This window comes from Odocoileus virginianus, chromosome 12 (assembly GCF_023699985.2).
Source record: "Odocoileus virginianus isolate 20LAN1187 ecotype Illinois chromosome 12, Ovbor_1.2, whole genome shotgun sequence".
Classification (NCBI taxonomy): Eukaryota; Metazoa; Chordata; class Mammalia; order Artiodactyla; family Cervidae; genus Odocoileus; species Odocoileus virginianus.
The window spans coordinates 26,246,256-26,263,027 of NC_069685.1; the positions used below are offsets into that span (position 1 = coordinate 26,246,256).

The 16,772-nt window shown below is 36.4% G+C and overlaps 1 long non-coding RNA gene across 3 annotated transcripts in view; it reads right to left on the reverse strand.

Annotated features, from left to right (window-relative positions):
- Positions 1 to 16,401, reverse strand: part of LOC139037696 (uncharacterized) — a 207,222-nt gene extending 190,821 nt beyond the window's left edge. For 2 of the 3 annotated variants that reach the window (XR_011490528.1, XR_011490527.1), the window contains exon 1: positions 16,134 to 16,401. This is a non-coding gene — a long non-coding RNA (uncharacterized lncRNA). Of the gene's footprint in view, positions 1 to 3,257; positions 3,316 to 16,133 lie in introns of all 3 variants that reach the window. The other variant, XR_011490529.1, reaches the window with a different exon arrangement.
- Positions 16,402 to 16,772: the final 371 nt, after the last annotated feature.

A 16,772-nucleotide genomic window follows, 5' to 3' on the forward strand; every position in this document is an offset into this window, starting at 1 on the left:
AGTTCATGATCTGAGCCACAGTCAGCTCCCAGTCATGTTTTGCTGACTATACAGAGCTTCTCCATCTTTGGCTGCAAAGGATATAATCAATCTGATTTTGGTATTGACCATGTGGTGATGTCCATGGTAGAGTCTTCTCTTGTGTTGTTGGAAGAGGGTGTTTGCTAAGACCAGTGCGTTTTCTTGGCAAAACTCTATTAGCCTTTGCCCTGCTTCATTCTGTACTCCAAGGCCAAGTTTGCCTGTTACTCCAGGTGTTTCTTGACTTCCCACTTTTGTATTCCAGTCCCTTATAATGAAAAGGACATCTTTTTGAGTGTTAGTTCTAGAAGGTCTTGTAGGTCTTCACAGAACTTTGTTCAACTTCAGCTCCTTCAGCATTACTGGTCAGGGTATAGACTTGGATTCCTGTGATAGTGAATGATTTGCCTTGGAAACAAACAGAGATCATTCTGTTTGTTTGAGATTGCACCCAAGAACTGCATTTTGGACTTTTGTTGACTATGATGGCTATACCATTTCTTCTAAGGGATTCTTGCCCACTGTAGTAGATATAATTTTCATCTGAGTTAAATTCACCCAGTCCAATTTAGTTCCCTGATTCCTAAAATGTCAATATTCACTCTTGCCATCTCCTGTTTGACCACTTCCAATTCGCCTTGATTCATGGACCTAACATTCCAGGTTCCTATGCAATACTGCTTTTACAGCATCGGCTCTCACTTCCATCAGCAATCACATCTGCAGCTGGGTGTTGCTTTGGCTCCTTCTCTTCATTGTCTCTGCAATTATTTCTCCACTGATCTCTAGTAGCATATTGGTCACCTATGTACCTCAGGAGTTCATCTTTCAGTGTCCTATATTTTTTTCTTTTCATACTGTTCATGGGGTTCTCAAGGTGAGAATATTGAAGTGGTTTGCCATTCCCTTCTCTAGTGGACCACGTTTTGTCAGAATACTCCACTGTGACCCATCCATCTTGTGTGGCCCTACATGGCAAGGCTCATAGTTTCATTAAGTTAGACCGTGGTCCATGTGATCAGATTGGTTAGTTTTCTGTGATTGTGGTTTTCACTCTGTCTGCCCTCAGATGGATAAGGATAAGAGGCTTATGGAAGCTTCCTGATGGGAAAGACTGACTGACAGGGAAACTGGGTCTTGTTTTGATGGATGCTGTGTTCCCTCCCTGTTATTTACCTGTGACCAAACTATAGTGGATAACTGTGTCCCCCTTCAAAAGGCCCATTCATGCATTGCTACATGGTAAAGAATATGTCTTTACCATCACCAAGTTTATTTTTCTCCTATAGGTTTCTTGCCTTTTTCTGAAAAACATTTTGCCTCTTGGGTTCCTCTCTTGTCCCATCCTTTGATTTCTCCCATGATGGCTGAGCTTATGATCTGTCCTGTGATGGCCAGCATGACCAGGACAAGGGATATTCATATATTTGACTAAACATTGTTTCTGGATGTGTCTCAAGATGTTTATGGAAGAAATTATCACTTGAATAAGTAGACTGAGTAAAGCAGATTGCCCTTCTCAATGTGGATAGTGCGGGAGTCATCCAAACTGTTGAGAGCATGACTAGAACAAAATGTGGGGGGAGGAATAGTTCATTCTCTTTCTTACTGTTGAGCTGGAACATTGTTCTTCTCCTGCACTTAGACCAGGAGATCACCTTGTTTTCAGGCCTTTCAGACTGACTGAAACTTACACCTCTGGCTCCACAAACTTAATGGCCTAAGATACATTTATTTCACAGTCTCCATGCGTCAAGAACCTAGCATAGCTTAGATGGGTCTTCTAGTCTGGGTGTCTACAAGTCTTCAAGTCTACAGTCAGGGTGTTGGCTGGACTATGCTCTAACCTGGAGGCATGAGCGGAGAAAAATGTTCTCCCAAGTTCTTTGAGGTTGTTAACGGAGTCATTTTCTCACACTAACTGAGTTCATGATAACTTCCTTAGTCAAGGTCTACAGGAAACCATTTCTGAACACAGAGAGAATCTAACATCCTATTTTAAGAGCTTTCACTGGATTAAGTCAGGTCCACTCAGGACAATTTTTCTTTAACTCAAAAACAACGGATTTGTGACACAAATTACATCTGAAAAAAAATATTTGCCATATAATGTAACCCAATCAACAGAGTTGATTGCGCATCACTTTTGACAAACTTTACTGACTAGAACAATTCACAGGTATGCTCTGCATTTATTAGCTGGAGATTTATGCAAGTGTGAGGTTCTTGTAGGGGAGAGAGTCTCCATAGAGTACTTCCTTAGTTGAAGTGTCTAGTGACTCATGCTCAAACCCTTTGGTCACAAAATCCTCTGCATAAAAATTTATATGAAAGAAATAATTATTTATCATTATAGGTGTAATGTTTGTCCCCCCACAAATCCCTATATTGAGCCCCTATCTTCCTGCCATGTGATGGTATTAGGAGTTGGGGCTTTGGAGGTGATTGGGATTAGATGAAGTCCTGAGAGTAGATCCCTCATGAATGGGATTAGTGCTCTTATTATGAATCATGAGAAAGCTTTTTCCCCTCTCTGCTCTCATAAGGATAGGATAAATTAGCAGTCTACTGCCTAGAAGAGGACTATAACCAGAACCAAACTTTGTGTCTATGCTGGTGCCCTGATCTTGGGTCATCCAGCCTCCAGAACTGTAAGAAACACATTTCTGTCATATAAACCACCCAGTTGGTACTATTTTGTTATAGTACTCCAAGTTAAGATATCCATGTATCAACATGTATTAATTTCTCTATGATGCTATAAAATTAAAAACAATATAAATATTCAGAAGTAGAGAAGAAGATATGGTACATAAATACAATGGAATAATAACTAGCCATAAAAAGCAATGAAATTCAGTCATTTGTAGTGATGTGGATGGACCTAGGGAATCTGTAATGTAGAATAAAATAAGTTAGAAAGAGAAAAACAAATATCATATATTAATGGATATGCATGCAATCTATAAAAATGGTACAGATAAACCTATTTTCATGGCAGGAATAGAGATGCAGATGTAGCATATGGACATGCAAACACAAGTGGGGAAGGGGAGGATGAGATGAATTGGGAGAGTGATATTGACATATATACACTACCTTATATAAGACAGCTAGTGGGAAGTTGCTGTCTAGCATAAGGATTGTAGCTTGGTGATCTGTGATTACCTTGAGGGGTGGGATGGGGGGGTTGATGGGACGGAGGTTCAAGAGGAAGGGGATATATGTATACTTACAGTTGATCCACATTGTAGTACAGCGGAAACTAATATAACATTGTAAAGCAATTATGCTCTAATAAAAAAAGTAGAGAATAATTAAGTAAATTACGGTATCTTTATACTATATTTTATGATATCATTATTATATAATGTTTGACAAGGGTTATTTACCCTACTACAGAAAAAAAATGCTTAGAATTTGAAGTAGAAAATAAAAACAAAGTATAAATCTGCATTGCTATGTGTAAATATTTTGTTTTATTTTGTTTTATGTATAGACAAAAACACAACTCTTTGATTCTGCCATGTATACATGGCCTTTTCCTTTGCTGATATGGTAATATAGAGAAGGATGGAGAGACCAGTTTCAGAGTTAAGCTGCCTTATTTCTAACTGTGGGTCTACAACCTACCAGCCTGTGGCAAATTGTGTAACGTCTTTCTGCCTCAACTTCTTATCTATTGAGGAAGATCATAGATATCTATTTTTATTAACATAAATAGGGAATCCTTACAAGGCTGATATGAGAATTAAGTGTGATAATGCATGGAAATACTTAGCACAGGCCTAACCTAAACAATGCTTATTCAATTTTAACTATTAATTCACTATAGTAAGAGAACACAAAGTCACTCCAGTCATGTATGACTCTGTGCGATCCCATGGACTGTAGCCTGCCAGATTCCTCTGTCCATGTGATTCTCCAGGCAAGAATACTGGAGTGGATTGCCATGTCCTTCCTTCCCAACCCAGGGATCAAACCTGTGTCTCTTATATCTCCTGCACTGGCAGGTGGGTTCTTTATCACTAGGGCCACCTGGGAAGCCCCACTGTAAGTCTCTGAAAATACATGGAAGAACTGGATTACCAACAGGCATGATAGAATGACCTAGAATATCTGAGAGAGATGTATCACAATTTGCTTACATATTAGTTAACAACTCAATACAAACTCAGTTTAATGAATTCATATTAAATATTATTGGCCTATCCTTTTCAACATAAATCAGAACAAACCACCTAAATTGCTTCCCTGTGTATTGCTACACAGGAAAAAAAAATGAGCCCTAACTAATGACTTAGAAAATAAGAAAAAAAAATTGATGTGGGGAATAGTTAGTCTTTGAAGGAAATAACCTGCACAAAATAAAACTGACAGTGTCTAAAAACACCTAGTGAAATTTGACACTAATTTTAAAATAGAAGAAACAAGATTTTCTTTTAAAAAGGCAAATCTACTAGTATTGCCAGTGACCATGGAATGATTGGGTAACAATAATGATTTCAAAAGAAAACTAGTACAAGGATGAAGGCCTAATTAATTTTGATGTGTAGAAAAAATTGAAATTTGAATCCAAGTCCACTGCTTGACCCCTTAATTCACCACTTTAAAGAAAAGAAAATAAATTTTAAAATATCATAATGGTTAAATATTAACATTTTTTATGACCTAGAATTGTTACCTTAAGGTACACTATTAGCTGCTGAAAGGCAGACAGAGGGAATACTGGAAACCCCCATTAAACAGGGCTCTGATAATGGGATTACCTAGTTATTTCCCAGTGGGGTATTAAGAAATCTCTATTGGGGTTCTACAAAAAAATACAATTAACGAAAAGTTAATAATAGTTTTCCTTTAAATGCAGCATTATTAAATAGACAAGTATAACTGCTTTGAAATTGAGTCAGGGAAAAAAAAGGAAACTGCTTTTACACTGACCTTAAAATTCAGTGGAAGTGTCATCAAGACAGAAAGGTGGATAACCTCTGAGAAAAAGCCAGTATTTGGACACAAACAAACTTGCATATATCTTAATGTATTGGTGAAAATTGCACCAGAATGAAAAATCACACAAATTAATTTAGCATTTCATATTTCATAGATTCCTGTCTCTTTAAGACCTTAGAAATAAAATTATATGCTGGGTTACAGTAAGCATTTGAAACTTCAAGATATATTGCAATTGGTTCATGAGCAATCTTTACAAATCCAGTGACACAAATTATATTTCTGCATATAACCAGAGAATTTTCTTTCAATATTCTTCACACAATGAATTGCTTTGTTGCCTATAGTAAGTTGTGTAAACACCCCCCTCTCTCTCTTTCTCCCATTTCTACATTTACCTCCCTTTTTATCCCTTCCTTCTCCCACTTTCATTCCTTCTCCCTTCCCCACCCCACTCACAGTCCTTCCCATTCTCTCTCTGAAATACTTCATCAAGAGGGCAGGCCCAGGGGGCCCAGAGAGGCACAGCATACCAACCTCTCCAGTGCACACAACCCTCACGGCACAGAGGGCAGCCCAGGGAGCCTAAAGAAGAACACACAAGCCCCGCAACATAGAGGGTGAGCTCAGGGGCCTGAGGGAAGCCCACGCAAGTTTCCACCACACAGAGGCCAGGGCTGGGGAGCTGAGAAAAGAGCCACACAAGGCCTTACCTAGAAAGCATCAGCCTGCAGTGCAGGGTGGGACCAGGGAACAGAAAAACTGGCAAAGGCTCCTGGGACAAGGAGGGGGCTGGTGGCAGTGAAGATATGCTGAGAGGTCTACTTTGAGGAAGCTGCAGAAACTGCCAAAGCCAGAAGGACTGCCTAAAGACATACTGAACCCATAGACACTCCAAAACCTACTACTGGACACTACACTGCCCTTGAGAGAGATGAGATCCAGCTCCATCAACCAGAACACAGGCACAAGCTCCCCCAACTAGGAAAACATCACAGAATACTAATCCAACCCATCCATGGGGGCAGACTCCACAACCAAGAACTAGGACCCTGAGAACTTTTTTTTCCTAATAAATCACACTGCTTATTTCCCCTACATATTTCCACCTTCACATTAGCCTTTTGTGAAGTTTTCCTCTTTGTTTTTCTTATTTAAAAAAATCCTTTAAAAAAATTTTTTCCACCCCTTTTTTGGTGACTTTTCTGATTTCATTTCAGTTCAGTTCATTTCAGTTCAGTCGCTCAGTCGTGTCCAACTCTTTGTGACCCCATGAATCCCAGCAAGCCAGGCCTCCCTGTCCATCACCAACTCCCAGAGTCTACTCAAACTCATGCCCATCGAGTCGGTGATGCCATCAAGCCATCTCATCCTCTGTCATCCCCTTCTCCTCCTGCCCCCAATCCCTCCCAGCATCAGGGTCTTTTCCAATGAGTCAGCTCTTCGCATGAGGTGCCCAAAGTATTGGAGTTTCAGCTTCAGCATCAGTCTGTCCAATGAACACCCAGGACTGATCGATCTCCTTTAGGATGGACTGGTTGGATCTCCTTGCAGTCCAAGGAACTCTCAAGAGTCTTCTCCAACACCATAGTTCAAAAGCATCAATTTTTCGGCACTTAGCTTTCTTGACAGTCCAACTCTCACATCCATACATGACCACTGGAAAACCATAGCCTTAACCAGATGGACCTTTGTTGGCAAAGTAACGTCTCTGCTTTTTAATATGCTATCTAGGTTGGTCATAACTTTCCTCCCAAGGAGTAATCGTCTTTTAATTTCATGGCTGCAGTCACCATCTGCACTGATCTGGGAGACCAAAAAAATAAAGTATGACACTGTTTCCACTGTCTCCCCATCTATTTCCCATGAGGTGATGGGACCAGATGCCATGATCTTAGTTTTCTGAATGTTGAGCCGTAAGCCAACGTTTTCCACTCTCCTCTTTCACTTTCATCAAGAAGCTTTTTAGTTCCTCTTCACTTTCTGGCATAAGGGTGGTGTCATCTGCATATCTGAGGCTATTGATATTTTTCCCAGCAATCTTGATTCCAGCTTGTGCTTCTTCCAGCCCAGCGTTTCTCATGATGTACTCTGCATATAAGTTAAATAAACAGGGTGACAATATACAGCCTTGACATACTCCTTTTCCTATTTGGAACCAGTCTGTTGTTCCATGTCCAATTCCAACTGTTGCTTGTTGACCTGCATACAGGTTTCTCAAGAGGCAGGTCAGGTGGTATGGTATTCCCATCTCTTTCAGAATTTTCCACAATTTATTGTGATCCACACAGTCAAATGTTTGGCATAGTCAATAAAGCATAAATAGATAGATGTTTTTCTGGAACTCTCTTGCTTTTTTGATGTTCCAGCAGATATTGGCAATTTGATCTGTGGTTCCTCTGCCTTTTCTAAGACCTTTTCTGGTTTAGTTTTTTATATATTTGACTGCATTTTTTATAGTTCTTTACCAGCTGTAGCTATTCCTGAATATATATAAATCTTTTTCATATATATATATTTATCTTTTCTTTTCTATTTTTTCTTTTCAATCTTTTTTTACCCTCTCTTCCTTTTTCCCTTTCCCTTTCCCTCTTTGTTCTTCTCTTCCTCTTCTCTCTTTTTCCTTCACTCTTTCTTTTTTCACCAGGTAAGTTAAATTGCTGTGCTCTCTTTTCTATATTCCCCAGTTGGCAATCTGCTCAGGCTCAGTTTTCCAGATTGTGCATCAGTTAGCTTTGCTTTTCATTGGTCAATATCACTTTTGGATTCCCTTGTTCACCAAGTCAATCTCCTGTATTCTTTTCTTTAGAATACTTTGATTATAACTGTGTGTGTGAGTGTATGTATATGTCCCATTATTTTTGTAATTACTTGCTTGATCTGCTTGATCTCCTTCCACTAGAACACAGGCACAAGTCACCCCTAACAAGTCAACACAAACCACTCAACAAATCTTTCCCTCCAAGGGAAAAAACCAAAAGGAAGGAGGAATATAAACCTAAAGCCTGGGAAAAGGAGACCTAAAATAGAATGAGTTAGGAAAAACAAAAACAAAAAACAAGAGCAGAGAGAGAAATACAGCACAAATGAAAGACAGAAACTCATAAGACCAAATAAACGAAGAGGAAATAAGCAGTCTACATGAAAGAGAATTCAGAATAATGATAGCAAAGATGTTCCAAAGACTTGAAAATAGAATAGGAAAAATGCAAGAAAAAACTAACAGTTAATACAATTGCCAAGAACATAGAAGAAATAAAGAATAAACAGAGATGAATACCACAATTACTGAAATAAATACTCTAGAAGGAAGCAATAGCAAAATAACTAAGGCAGAACAGATAAGTGAGCTGGAAGATAGAATGGTGGAAATAACTGCTGAAGAGCAGAATAAAGGAAAAAGAATTAAAAGAATTGAGGATAGCCTCTGAGATCTCTGAGACAATGGTAAATGCACTAACATTTGAGTTATAGGGATCCCAGAGGAAGAAGGAAAAAAAGAAAGGCATTGAGAAATATTTTGAAGAAATTATAGTTGAAAATTTCCCCAACATAGTCAATCAAGTCCAAGAAGTGTAGTCTCTTACAGGCTAAACCCAAGGAGAAACACATCAAGACACATATTAATCAAGCTAACAGAGATTAAACACAAATAAGCAGTAAGGGGAAAACAAGTAACACACAAGGGAAAGCCCATATGATTAACAATGGATCTTTCAGCAGAAACTCTGCAGGCCAGAAGGGGATGACAGGTTACATTTAAAGTACTGAAAGAAAAAAAATCTACAACCAAGATTACTTTACCCAGCAAAGATCTCATTCAAAACTGATGGAGAAATCAAAGGCTTTGCAGACAAGCAAAAGTGAAAAGAATTTAGCACCACCAAACCAGCCTTGCAACAAATACTAAAGGGATTTACCTAGCCAGTAAATACAAGAGAAAGGAAAGACATACAAAAATGAACCTGAAACAATTAAGAAGATGCTAATAGGATCATATATATCAATGATTACTTTAAATGTAAATGGATTAAATGCACCAACCAAAAGATACAGACTGATTGAATGGATACAAAAATAAGACCCATATATATGCTGCCTACAAAAGACCCACTTCAGACCTAGAGACACATACAGATTGAAAGTAAAAGGATGGAAAAAGATATTCCATGCAAGTGTAAACCAAAAGAAAGCCAGAGTGGCTATCTTTATTTCAAACAAAATAGACTTTAAAATAAAGAATATTATAGCAGATAAAGAAGGATACTACATAATGATCAAGGGATCAATCCATAGAGAAAACATAACAATTGTAAATATTTATGCACCCAACATAGGAGCACCTCAATACATAAGGCAAACACTGACAGGCATAAGAGGGGAAATCAACAGCAAAAGAATAATAGTAGGGTACTTTACCACTCCACTTACACCAAAGGATAGATCATCAAAACCAAGAATCAATAAGGAAACACAAACCTTAAATGAAACCTTAGGCCAAGTGGACCTAATTGATATCTTCAGGATTTTCCATCCAAATGTAGAAGAATATACCTTCTTCTCAAGTGCACATTGAACATTCTCCAGGATAGACCACATCTTGGACCACAAATCAAGCCTCAGTAAATTTAAGAAAATTGAAAACATATCAAATAACTTCTCTGACCACAACACTATGAGACTACAACTATCAACTACAGGGGAAGAAAAAACTACAAAAAAACACAAACTCAAGGAGAATAAACAATACATTACTAAATAATGAAGAGGTTACTAAAGAAATAAGGGAAATCAAAAGATTCCTAGAAACAAATGGCAACAAAATCACAAAACCTATGGAATTCAGCAAACGCAGTTCTAAGATGTTTACAGCAATACAATCCTACCTCAAGAAACAAGAAAAACATCAGACAACTTAAGTCTACATCTAAAGCAGCTTGAAAAAGACAAACAAAAAACCCCAAGTCAGCAGGAAATAAGTCATAATTATCAGAGCAGAAATAACTGAAAAAGACAAAAAGGAAACAATAGCAAAGATCAATAAAATTAAAATCTGGTTCTTTGAGAAGACAAACAAAATTGACAAACCACTAACCAGATGCATCAAGAAAAAAAAGGGAGAAAAATTAAATCAACAAAATTAGAAATGTAAAAGGAGAGGTTACAACAGAAAACACAGAAATACAAAGGATCATAAGAGAACATTACCAGCAACTATATGCTAATAAAATGTACAACCTAGAGGAAATGGACAGATATTTAGAAAAGTTCAACTTTCCAAGACTGAACTAGGAAGAAACAGAAATTACAAGCAAGCCAATTACAAACACTGAAATCAAAACTATGATCAAAAATCTCACGAAGAACAAAAGCCCAGGGCTGGATGGCTTTACAGGGGAATTCTATCAAACATTTATGGAAGAGCTAATGTCTATTTTTCTGAAACTCTTCCAAAAAATTACAGAGGAAGGAACATTTTCAAACTCATTCTACGAGACCACAATCACCCTGATACCAAAACTAGGCAAAGACAACACAAAAAAAGAAAATTACAGGTCAATATCACTGATGAACATAGATGCAAAAATCCTCAACAAAATTCTAGCTAACAGAATTCAACAACATACAAAAAAGTTCACACATGATGATCAAGTTGGGTTTATTCCAGGGATGCATGGATTCTTCACTATATGCAAATCAATCAATGTGATACACCATATTAACAAATTGAAAGATAAAAACAATATGATCATCTCAAAAGCTGCAGAAAAATCTTTTGACAAAATTCAGCACCTATTTATGCTAAAAATGCTTCAAAAAATGAATATAGAATAAATCTACCTCAACATAGTAAAGGCAATATATGATAAGCCCACAGCAAACATTGTGAAAAACTGAAAGTATTCTCTCTAAGATCAGGAACAAGACAAGGGTGTCCACTCACACCACTATTATTCAACATATTTCTGGAAGTCCTAGCTATAGCAATTAGAGAATAAAAAGAAAAGGAATTGGGATTGGAAAAGAAGAAGTAAAACACTCACTATTTGCAGAAGACATGATACTATACATAGAAAACCCAAAAGAAGCTATCATAAAAAAACTATTACTAGAGCTTATCAGTGAATTTAGCAAAGTTACAGGATACAAAGTCAATACACAGAAATCACTTGCATTCCTATATACTAACAATGAAAAATCAGAAAGAGAAAATAATGAATCAATCACATTCACCATTGCAACAGAAAGAATAAAATATCTAGGAGGAAAGCTACCTAAAGTAACAAAGAACCATATAAGGAAAATTCTAAGACACTGATAAAAGAAATCAAAGATGACATAAACAGATGGAGAGATATTCCATGTTCTTGAGCAGGAATAATCAATATTGTGAAAATTACTATACTACCAAATGCAATCTACAGATTCAATGTAATCCCTATCAAATTACCAAGGACACTTTTTCACAGAACTAAAACAAAAAGTTTCACAGTTCATATGGAAACACATAAGACCCCCAAATAGCCAAAGCAGATTTGAGAAAGGAGAATGTAGCTAGAGGGATCAACCTTCCTGACTTCAGACTATATTACAAAGCTGCAGAAATCAAGACAGTATGGTACTGGCACAAAGGCAGAAATATAGACCAATAACATGATAGAGAGCCCAGAGAGAAACTCACACACCTATGGGTACGTTATTTTTGACAAATGAGGTAAGAATATACAATGGGGCAAAGACAGTCTCTTCAACAAAGGGTGGTGGGAAAACGGGACAGCTACATGCAAAAGAATGAAATTAGAACACTTCCTAACACTGGTGGCTCAGAGGATAAAGCATCTGCCTGAAATGCTGGAGATCTGGGTTTGATCCCTGGGTCAGGAAGATCTTCTGGAGAAGGAAATGACAACCCACTCCAGTACTCTTGCCTAGGAAATCCCATGTATGGAAAAGCCTGGTAGGCTATAGTCCATGGGGTTGCAAAGAGTCAGACATGACTGAGCAACTTCAATTAATTAATTAACCCCATACACAAAGATAAACTCAAAATGGATTAAAGACCTAAATATAAGACCAGAAACTATAAAACTTTTAGAGGAAAACATAGGCAGAACACTCGATGACATAAATCAAAGCAAGATCCTCTATGACCCACTTCATAGAGTAATGGAAATAAAAACAAAAGTAAACAAGCGGGACCTAATTAAACTTAAAAACTTTTGCACAGCAAAGGTGAAAATTTCACCTACAAACAAGGTGAAAAATTTTCTCCCTCAGAATGAGAGAAAATAATAGTAAAGGAAACAACTGACAAAGGATTAATTTCCAAAATATACAAGCAGCTCATACAACTCAATAACAGAAAAACAAACCACCCAATCAAAACGTGGGGAAAAAAACCTAAACAGACATTCCTCCAAAGAAGACATACAGATGGCTAAGAAATACATGAAAAGATGCTTAACATTGCTCATTATTAGAGAAATGCAAATCAAAAGTACAATGAGATATCACCTTACACCAGTCACAAGAATCTGGTGCATTATTTTCCTTTGTCAAGGCATAAACTCAGCTTCAGTAAATTACATGATGGAGTTGGCCATCATCAAAAATTCTACAAACAATAAATGCTGGAGAGGGTGTGGAGAAAAGGGAACCCTCTTGCATTTCTAGTGGGAATGTAAATTGATTTAGCCACCAAGGAAGACAGTATGGAGAATCCTTTAAAAAATAGGAATAAAACTACCATATCCCAGCAATTCCATTACTAGGCATATATCCTGACGAAACCAAAATTGAAAAAGAAACATGTATACCCAATGTTCACTGCAGCACGATTTATAAAGCTAGAATATGGAAGCAATCTAATGTCCATTGACAGATGAATGGATAAAGAAGCTGTGGTACGTATATACAATGGAATATTTCTCGGCCATAAAAATGAATGCATTTGAGTCAGTTATAATGAGGTGGATGAACCTAGAGCCTATTATACAGAATGAAGTAAGTCAGAATGAGAAATATAAATATTGTATACTAATGCATATACATGGAATCTAGAAAGATGGAACTGACAAATCTATGTGCAGGGCAGCAATGGAGAAACAGAAATAGAGAACAGACTTATGGACACAGGGGGAGGGTATCAAGGAGAGGGTGTGATGTATGGAGGAAGTAACGTGGAAACTTACAGTACATATGTAAAATAAATAGCCAATGGGAATTTTCTGTATGTCTCAGGGAACTCAAACAGGGGTTCTGTATCAACCTAGAGTGGTGGGGTAGGGAGGGTCGGGAAGGAGGGGACATAGGTGTACCTATGGTTGATTCTTGTTGATGTTTGACAGAAAACAACAAAATTCTATAAAGCAATTATCCTTCAAAAAAATAAATAAATTTAGAAAAAAAATTTCACCAAATTTTTGTAGCAAAAGTAGGTTTGAAGCTGGATACAAATGGATATATAAAATAAAAACAAATTATATCATTGTATGACTTAGCTTTCTGAATCTGAATGGAATTGAGAACATTATATGAAAACAGATACATGAGGAGAGATAATAGACTGGACGAAAGTCAGAAGGCCCATTTTCGGGTCCTCTCTTTTCCAGGAACAGTTCTGGGGTTGTGGCATTGTGTAATTCTGTGTAAACTGAGAAATAAAGTCTTCCCTGGTGGCTCAGCGGTAAAGAATTCACCAGCAATGAAGGAGATGTGAGTTCAATCACTGGATTGGCAAGATCCCTTGGAGGAGGGTATGGCAACCCACTTCAGTATTCTTGCCTGGAGAACCCCATTGATAGGGGAGCCTGGCAGGCTACAGTCCATAATGGTCGCAGAGTGTTGGACACAACTGACGTGACTGTGCACACACAAAGAGGATCTTTATAACATTCTATAAAATGAGGTAAGCCGAGCATAAAAATAGTGAAATGGATTAACTCTTTCACTAGGAAAAGAAAAAAGTGCAATCAGAGATAAAAATGGAAGGCATTATGTAAAACTGGACAGCTAACACAAGATCCAAACATCTATCCTCTGGGAAGGCTTCTTAGCATTCTCAGTCACACCTTTGATTGATGTGATTTTAACATTTTAAAACATGTACAGACTATGGCGCACAGAATGTTGCTGTAATCATCTCTTACAACTTGTCTTCTCCTACTATATTGGGAGTAGAATCATTCTTTCACGTCCTTGCAGAGTCAGCACCCAGCAATAAACACAGCATATAGTCAATACAGGGCTGCATTAATAAATGAATGAATGAATTATTTAATCATACTTAGCACAAAAAATAGCTATCCAGAACTAAATGTGTCAATGTCTCTCCATCCTCACTTTTTTTCAGAAAATACTAAACTAGGCTTTCAGTAGAATTTTACTTCCTATATCCTGTTACAACACATATTTTAAGACATTCCTTCAACCAAAGTTTTCTTTACATGTTGATTATACTAATAAGAAATGAATCATTGCTCTGAATTCTTTCACAATCACAAATTCCAGTTCTAACTCAGAGAGTGTTTTATCTAATATGGGGTTTTCTTTGCATATTTTACTATCTAAGAGATCAATTTCTACATCTTACATATGCATATTGTGATCCCTGGAACAACTCATATTGAATCTCAAATTAAGAAAAAATTATACACAATCCATGATAACCTTGGAAACAAATTTGGAATCATTACAGTCTCATAAAATATAGCTACATAGAAATATAGAATGTGAATTTAACAAATTTGAATTAATGAAAAATAACAATAAATACAAGTAATCTTCTGTTCTTACAAAATCTTTCATATTTTATAAGGTACTTCTGATATGTTAACTCTATGCCTTTACAAGAATTTGGTGCATTATTTTCATTTGCCACAGCATAAACTCAGCCTCAGTAAATTACATGACTTGTTGGAGTTCATGAAAATTATACACGGTAGTTCTAAAACTACAGCTGAGAGCTCCTGATCCTAGTTCACTTTTCCTTGCATCAAAAACCACAGGATATCTGCTACATATCAATTTTGATAAACAAATATATTTTAAGTATATATTCTATATATATCACTATTAATAATATTCTTTTTAGTACTGTGCAGAGATATTAGAATTCATAAATGTTAAATGCTTTAAGTGTAATCCAATATAAGTATAAAGCAGTACTATAAAAATTCACAATAATATGGCATTTAAAAATTGATTTGTCTCGATTGATGGAGAATCCAATTTAGGTTAAATAACTATGTTTATGAAATTACTTCAGGATTTATTGGCTGTGGCATGATAACTCATCAACTGTAGTTGAGCTTCCAGGAATTTGAGCAGAAAAGTTAATTAACAATAATTTTAAAACTGCCAAAAGCTGCAGCAAGTTCACTCTGCACTCTGCATGCATAGCAACATGTGCTGGGCTTCAAAGAGAAAGTCATTTCCTAAAACTGTTTACTTTTATGTCATTGAACTCATTATTAAAAATAAGTGAGCAGTATTGATTTGGATGGTTTAATAATTCAAAGTGGTTAAAGGCAATAACAGCACTTGAACAGACAAATATTTCCTATTGTTGTTTATTACCAACTTTAACTATAATGACTCAATTAATCCAGGCATGGTTTCCCAAAGCGAACTGAAATGCAATTATCAGACCAATAAGATGCTAAAGTCAGTAACTTAAACCTCAGGCAGACTATTTTATAAAGTGATATAATCAATATTGTATTCAAGATAGTATGTGGTGGTGATAATTTGCCACAGAAAATACAGAAATTCCATTACCTTTTAAAATATCTCAAAATCGACTGATGTGTTATCAGTTGGACTTTGAGTAACTACTTTGAAGCCATATATACAGTAAAAAAGCTTACATTCATATACCTTCAATGTTGGATAAGAAAAATCATGGGTAATAAATGCTTAGACTTTAGTAATAGTCTATAGAGATATAAGTTGCCTTATCAACATAGAAACAATTTTACATATCCCTTCTGTTAGGGAAATATCTCTACATAATTCTTGTTAATAAATCCACTCACAGGCATCACAGTTATTCTCTGATCAAGCTTCCCTTCAAAATAATTTGTTGACTCTAAAGCCAAGTCATTGCTACATCTGTCCATCATAGCTCTTTTTAAATTGAAGGAAACAGAATACCAACATACCTTTGATAGAAAAAATCATGCTGTCTTCTAGGCATCCACTTCAGTTATTCATTCTGGACTATGACTAGTATTCTCCATGAACTCTTACAGTTCTCTAACTCAGAATTACTGATGCTTAAAAGAAGTGAAATGCATAAAGCTATAAATCTGACTCAATAAGACTTGAGACTTTGATCAGGAACTACTTTAAGCTAAAGGAAAAATCTATGATCAGCTAACAGTGCAGTAAGCTTTCTTTTCTTTTTTGTTTTTCAATATGAAAGCACTCTTAAATCCAACCACAGAATAAGAATAACTACTAATTGGTTTTCTGCTCAAAGAGACCTATCATTGGTTGGCAACTAAAGAAGCAAGAATAGTATTTTCTCCCACTCACAGCTTTAAAACTGAGAAGAAAATCTGATGTACTGAATATAGATAAGAAAATCTTTTAGATTGAATAAACTTGCTAAAGGAATATTCTTATTTTCCTTTAAATTGATTGGTATAATGATGATCATTGTCCTCAAAGAAATATAGTCAGTATGAAATGAAAAAAGAATGCTGAAATTAAAACACCAGTTTGCGTGTCCCGATAAATTTTAAGAAATATTGTTAGAAGTTATATTTGTAAAGTAATAATGGGCAAATATACCAGGG